This window comes from Uranotaenia lowii, chromosome 2 (genome assembly GCF_029784155.1).
Source record: "Uranotaenia lowii strain MFRU-FL chromosome 2, ASM2978415v1, whole genome shotgun sequence".
NCBI lineage: Eukaryota > Metazoa > Arthropoda > Insecta > Diptera > Culicidae > Uranotaenia > Uranotaenia lowii.
This window is the reverse complement of record NC_073692.1, coordinates 264,290,297-264,298,215: the sequence shown is the minus strand read 5'-3', so window position 1 is coordinate 264,298,215 and position 7,919 is coordinate 264,290,297. Positions and strand designations below refer to the sequence as shown.

The 7,919-nt window shown below is 33.4% G+C and overlaps 1 long non-coding RNA gene across 1 annotated transcript; it reads left to right on the top strand.

Moving 5' to 3' along the window:
• The first annotated feature begins 7,114 nt into the window (after positions 1-7,114).
• Positions 7,115-7,710, top strand: LOC129749897 (uncharacterized). The gene is made up of 3 exons (XR_008738207.1): positions 7,115-7,322; positions 7,389-7,541; positions 7,677-7,710. It is a non-coding gene; the product is annotated as an uncharacterized LOC129749897 (long non-coding RNA).
• The last annotated feature ends 209 nt before the right edge of the window (positions 7,711-7,919 follow it).

Sequence of the window (7,919 nt, the reverse complement as noted above, 5' to 3'; positions counted from 1 at the left end):
TTTCAGATTCAGATTTCAGATTCAGATTTCAGATTCAGATTTCAGATTCAGATTTCAGATTCAGATTTCAGATTCAGATTTCAGATTCAGATTTCAGATTCAGATTTCAGATTCAGATTTCAGATTCAGATTTCAGATTCAGATTTCAGATTCAGATTTCAGATTCAGATTTCAGATTCAGATTTCAGATTCAGATTTCAGATTCAGATTTCAGATTCAGATTTCAGATTCAGATTTCAGATTCAGATTTCAGATTCAGATTTCAGATTCAGATTTCAGATTCAGATTTCAGATTCAGATTTCAGATTCAGATTTCAGATTCAGATTTCAGATTCAGATTTCAGATTCAGATTTCAGATTCAGATTTCAGATTCAGATTTCTGATTCAGATTTCAGATTCAGATTTCAGATTCAGATTTCAGATTCAGATTTCAGATTCAGATTTCAGATTCAGATTTCAGATTCAGATTTCAGATTCAGATTTCAGATTCAGATTTCAGATTCAGATTTCAGATTCAGATTTCAGATTCAGATTTCAGATTCAGATTTCAGATTCAGATTTCAGATTCAGATTTCAGATTCAGATTTCAGATTCAGGTTTCAGATTCAGATTTCAGATTCAGATTTCAGATTCAGATTTCAGATTCAGATTTCAGATTCAGATTTCAGATTCAGATTTCAGATTCAGATTTCAGATTCAGATTTCAGATTCAGATTTCAGATTCAGATTTCAGATTCAGATTTCAGATTCAGATTTCAGATTCAAATTTCAGATTCAGATTTCATATTCAGATTTTAGATTCAGATTTCAGATTCAGATTTCAGATTCAGATTTCAGATTCAGATTTCAGATTTCAGATTCAGATTTCAGATTCAGATTTCAGATTCAGATTTCAGATTCAGATTTCAGATTGAGATTCAGATTTCAGATTCAGATTTCAGATTCAGATTTCAGATTCAGATTTCAGATTCAGATTTCAGATTCAGATTTCAGATTCAGATTTCAGATTCAGATTTCAGATTCAGATTTCAGATTCAGATTTCAGATTCAGATTTCAGATTCAGATTTCAGATTCAGATTTCAGATTCAGATTTCAGATTCAGATTTCAGATTCAGATTTCAGATTCAGATTTCAGATTCAGATTTCAGATTCAGATTTCAGATTCAGATTTCAGATTCAGATTTCAGATTCAGATTTCAGATTCAGATTTCAGATTCAGATTTCAGATTGGAAATGGCCTTCCGCTCATTATGAGTTGATGTTTAACAGTACATTTACGACTAGCGCTTCAACGTTAACCCAATCATCTAATACTTATACACATTGAGCTTAATTATATTGAGTCCCAAATTCGTGGCGTACACAATATGATTAAGAATAATATTAATACAATATTAATATTAATGAAAAATATGATAATATTTTGTTCACAAGAACTATCAGGAAATGCAATGAAATGATTAACTGTTGGTAGTATATTTCAAACATGATTTACTTTTCAAATGCCAATTAAATTCCTTTTTATTCCGTCCCGATGGAATGAACACTTCGTACAGGAAATGACGTTTGGGTTGGTGGCAAAGGGGTCTGCACTTATACCCCTTCGGCTCCAAACAAAAAGTAATTTTCAGTAAGCAGGACCTCAAATATGAATCTGAAATCTAAACCCAAAATCTTAACCTTAATTCTAAAACTGAATACTTAATATGAAACCTGAATCCGATATCTGAATCAGGATCTGAAATTTGAAATCTAAATCAAAATATGATTCTGAAATCTGAATGTAAAATCTCAATCTGAAATCTGAATCTGAAATCTGAATCTGAAATCTGAATCTGAAATCTGAATCTGAAATCTGAATCTGAAATCTGAAATCTGAATCTGAAATCTGAATCTGAAATCTGAATCTGAAATCTGAATCTGAAATCTGAATCTGAAATCTGAATCTGAAATCTGAATCTGAAATCTGAATCTGAAATCTGAATCTGAAATCTGAATCTGAAATCTGAATCTGAAATCTGAATCTGAAATCTGAATCTGAAATCTGAATCTGAAATCTGAATCTGAAATCTGAATCTGAAATCTGAATCTGAAATCTGAATCTGAAATCTGAATCTGAAATCTGAATCTGAAATCTGAATCTGAAATCTGAATCTGAAATCTGAATCTGAAATCTGAATCTGAAATCTGAATCTGAAATCTGAATCTGAAATCTGATTCTGAAATCTGAATCTGAAATCTGAAATCTGAATCTGAAATCTGAATCTGAAATCTGAATCTGAAATCTGAATCTGAAATCTGAATCTGAAATCTGAATCTGAAATCTGAATCTGAAATCTGAATCTGAAATCTGAATCTGAAATCTGAATCTGAAATCTGAATCTGAAATCTGAATCTGAAATCTGAATCTGAAATCTGAATCTGAAATCTGAATCTGAAATCTGAATCTGAAATCTGAATCTGAAATCTGAATCTGAAATCTGAATCTGAAATCTGAATCTGAAATCTGAATCTGAAATCTGAATCTGAAATCTGAATCTGAAATCTGAATCTGAAATCTGAATCTGAAATCTGAATCTGAAATCTGAATCTGAAATCTGAATCTGAAATCTGAATCTGAAATCTGAATCTGAAATCTGAATCTGAAATCTGAATCTGAAATCTGAATCTGAAATCTGAATCTGAAATCTGAATCTGAAATCTGAATCTGAAATCTGAATCTGAAATCTGAATCTGAAATCTGAATCTGAAATCTGAATCTGAAATCTGAATCTGAAATCTGAATCTGAAATCTGAATCTGAAATCTGAATCTGAAATCTGAATCTGAAATCTGAATCTGAAATCTGAATCTGAAATCTGAATCTGAAATCTGAAATCTGAATCTGAAATCTGAATCTGAAATCTGAATCTGAAATCTGAATCTGAAATCTGAATCTGAAATCTGAATCTGAAATCTGAATCTGAAACCTGAATCTGAAATCTGAATCTGAATCTGAAATCTGAATCTGAAATCTGAATCTGAAATCTGAATCAGAAATCTGAAATCTGAATCTGAAATCTGAAATCTGAATCTGAAATCTGAATCTGAAATCTGAATCTGAAATCTGAATCTGAAATCTGAATCTGAAATCTGAATCTGAAATCTGAATCTGGAATCTGAAATCTGAAATCTGAATCTGAAATCTGAATCTGAAATCTGAATCTCAAATTTGAAATCTGAATCTGAATCTGAAATCTGAATCTGAAATCTGAATCTGAAATCTGAATCTGAAATTTGAATCTGAAATCTGAATCTGAAATGGGAATCTGAAATGGGAATCTGAAATCTGAAAACAGATTTTCATGCATACTGAACCTGAAATTAAATTTCGCGGATATTGATGGTTTGCTTTAGTTTAAGGTTCAGAACTAAAGCAAACAGCCAATATCCGCAAATTGGATTGAAAAAGAATAAACAATCTCTTACAAGCCCAACCGTAGTTGGGCGGTTTGCATTTTATTCAGTAAAATTGGACTTTTAAAGTAAACTGTAACTGCGCCTCATTCTCTTTACCTAGTCATCCGCGCGCTACAAGACACCCGACACCCTCAATCGTCGAGCGACGTCCGAACACCACACGCAAGCAATGCACCATATCGATAATCCATCCCATCTTAACACGGCTCGGCGTCTTGCCTTAGGCTGCCGAACGCATCAGACGAACATACAATTGAACGTTCAAAAGTGAACATTCAATTGAATGTTCAAACGACCCTATCTCGATAAGGTCGTTTGTACTTATCCCCGATAAATTCAAACGAACGGATCCTTCGGTTGACGTCGCCTTAAAATCAGTAGGCGAACTGTTCGCAAAGCATCGGAATGAACTTAAGAGATGCAGTCATTTGAACCAATCGTGCCACAGCGTCGTTGCGATGCGTTCATTTTTTTCAACCACAAGTTAGGCGTCGTAGCTGATCTTAACCTTTTCAAGAAATAATCAGCTTGCGACTTTTTCTCGACGACGTTTGCGCTGAACGTTCATTTGCACCTCTGCTTGAGGAAAGAAATGTGATATGAACCCATATTTCAAATTTTTATTGTAATGTTTAAAAGTTTTGTCAGAAAAGTGCAGAATTTTCTTGAATAATGTTTAACCTATTTGAAAATAATTTAGGGCACCAACATAAATCAAAATTAGCTCATAAATTATTTTCATTTAAAAAAGTTTTAATTCTGTGGCTATGTGAATTTATAAAAAAACCCTTTTGAATGTGGAATTGAACATTTAGATAAAAACAGAGGCTGAAATTGGGTTCTTGAAAAAATATTTCATACCAGCATAAAATTTGTATTGATTCAATCATTTTATTGGATTTATGTGATGAACCATCAAAGTAATGCATGAATTTGATTAGATATACTTCTTAAAAAAAAACAATATTTCACGACCATGATGCACACTGCTTTTTCTCTTCCCTTATAAATTTCATTTAAATAATTAGAGGTTTATTTTTTAAAAAAAGTTAGAAATTAGAGAAGTTTAACAAACTTTCTTACATACTTATTTTGATATCCTTTTAAATAGCATATACACCCTTTTATAAAACAATCTGCGAATCTTTAATATTTACTGCGATCAATTGTTCACAAAAAGATAATTTTCGTCATTTGTATATTGAGCAGTTTAAAAATTATCAATTTAAGAACTCTTTAAAAAACCTTGATAAATGTAATTTTACAAAAGAAAAAATACACACATGTGAAAAAATCTCAAGTTATCTACAATATTTTATTATCACCGTAAAACTCTCACCAAAATTTTAGTGATTTTCGTTTTCCATCAATACCTTTTGAAATCCAAACATTTATTTGAGAATGTGTTAACAATTGCTATGAATTTAAAACTGAATGTTTTATTATTTTTCAGAAGTATATTGCTGAATCGTGATTCGAAAAAACTAATTAATACACAGCAAAAATTATTTACTGTAAAATTACGGCAAATATCCTGTAACAAAAAGGAGCAGGACATTTACCATAATTTTACAGGTCGTAAAAAAATTACAGGTCGATCAATTTTCAAGGAACCAATTATTTTACAGTCTGGTTTTAAATTACAGTACTGTAAAATGTTAGTTCATTTAATTGGTTAGGCTAGAATTTTTAATGTTGTTTTGAAAAATATTAAATAGATAAAGAATTGTTTTCGGAGGAAAAAAATGGTCAAAAAATATGGTTCAAATAATTTATTTTACAATCAAATAAAAATTTAAAAAAAAATAACGCCTTGCCTAAAATAGAACTTGTGGGTATAATAGGATGTGTTATATACATATCAGCAGCGTTCGAAAAAAATCTTGGCAGAGGCTGATTGAACACAAGCATATCGGTAATCGTTGCTATACTTTCACAAAGTTGTTTGCCACATACATCGTAGTATAAATTCGGAAAATACGAAAAAGAGTATTCATCTTTGGCCAAATTCGCATCAACCTGTAACGTATGAAACAGTAATTATTATTTTCAATCGTTGATGATAAACTAAATTTTCTTGAGGACAACTTTACAAATTATTGTATCACACTCTGGATTATGGCGTTTTCCTTAACCGAAAGTGAAGCCAATATGTTGGTGTTTCCCTTTTGAGAAGGTCTACCCTTGGGCGTATTCAGATTCCGAGTTTTAACTCACCATTTGACGAATATATCTTTAACAGTTGTAAGCGAATTTTAGTAGTGCTCTTATCGTCAAGTTGACTAGAATTTACTAGAAATCGACTTAAAGTAGTGATCGGACGACAGATATGTCAGGGCAGGATATTTTATGTACCATTTATCTAGCACTTGCATACGACATGTCCTGTTTCTCTGTAGGAGGCTATTCATAATTTGATTACTATTCGAAGTCAATTTCATCGTTCTTCGAGGGACAACTTTCTTCGGTGAATCGTGTAGTGACATCTTTGACAAAGTAGTTTATCACAACACTATTAAAATTCCTTAAAGTTAATGCTGATAAAAACGAAGAATTTTTACACTATTTTGAAGATGGCTAATCACGAACTGATTAAATTCATAACAAGGATCATCTTAGATTAAACCTAAAGGTTCGAATCATTTTTTAGAATTGATTATTCCAGAATGTTGGCTTCAGGAATGGGAATTGGATCACCTTTTTCAGAACGTAATGCGTAATGCTATTCATAAGGCCTTGAAAAAAGTTTCAGAAATCGTAGACTAGACTAGGCTTCTAATTGTGAAAGATTTAGAAATGCATAATAGGGCAAATGGTCACCTGCAGTACGACTGTTATTCCTGGAGAGATTGTGATACCGTCACTTAGTGGAAATAGCCAGCCAGTATTCCCGGATTAAGGCAAAAAGACACCGCCAACGTTGAATCCAGCAGGAAATCAAATGGTTTTCTCCTCTTAGAAGCAGCTGTCCGAGTTTGTTGGTCAGTCAATATGCAGTGCGAATATACTCAGAACAATGAAATCCGAAGCATTCCTACTTTTTGCGGTGGTGACTTTAATAAATATTCGTAGGTTTTTCTGCAAACAAAAATATTCATACACAATTGCTATTTCCACTGCTAAGGAAGAATCTTACCTGAGAGCCTGCACAGAAGCACACAAGAACTGCCCCAATCTTCCTAAACTTTACAAACCGACAAATTGCGAATAAACATCTCGATAAGTTTCACGCAAGAACAGCGTTTTCTATCGGATGCAGATCTATGAAACATAGCCGCTGCTGCACATCCGGAAGATCGATTACATCGTTGCTTTCAGATTTCGCGCTTTCCGTCGGAACAAAGTAACGGTAATTTGACCGGTGCTGTTTCCGAGCCATATTCATTGCTCACTTTCACAAATATCGCCGATAGAGCCGGTTGCCACGACGATGGATTTTCTTTCAGCGGGGAACTGCCGGAGTTGCTTCAACACAAAACGAGAACCGAACCGAGGTAAAACAAAAGAAAAACGTATTTTTGACGTTTTGCTTTTTCATGCCGAATTGGGATGCCAGTTGCACTTGATTTTTGTAATGTGCGACTGAAAATTATTGGACGGCACACTGCAAAAAATACACATTTAAGCCGTATGTTTTTCCACACATAAATCTCTAAAACTGCTCTCTCATTTGTTAAAAAATAAGTTTTATGTGTGACATATAACATGTATTTCCGACTTATTCAAAATATGTGTGCAGAAAAATGATTGTTATGACTTGGCATCATTGAAAATTTTCTTCCAAAATGGCGGTGCGAAACGGAAAAAACAACTGTGGCCGCTTAGCAGTGAATACTTAATTGCCCTCAATACGAATAATTTGGTGAGTTTATTTAATTTTAAACTGTTAAGCAACGCTCCTACTTTCATGTTCCTCTTTTGATTCCAGTTTGGAATCCTGATGTAACCAGGTAAACCGGATTATAGTCTCAAGAAATGCATTGTTTACAGTTCCGTTCGTTTCCCGAGCTCGGCAATCCGTTTCCTTCTGTGTTCTGCAGTTCCCTAACCGGCTATCTTAGTGCTTGGATGTTGTTCTTAGGTAAAATTTTTAAAATTCAGTGCAGTGCTAGTGGTTGTTTAAAAATTTGATTTGAAAATCCGTCCGGGAATCTGTTTTCCAAAATCAACCGGAACAATCATTCAGCATTCTATGTTTTCTTTTCGTTTTGTGTAGGTTAAAAGTCGTGATGACTTTTTTTTAACTGGAACGAACCCATTGCAGCTAGAGCTGGAATTCCCCGAATGGGTAAAAACTCCGCCGGACTTCACCCTACAGTTGCGATTTCCGGCGAACCAATTTGCATGCTAAACGCAGTGGTCAACGGAGCCGATGTTAAAATGACCAATAGAACTTCAGAGTTTTGTATATAATCGAAGATTGTAACTCGGCCCTAAGTTCAATCCTATGAGGCCTTCT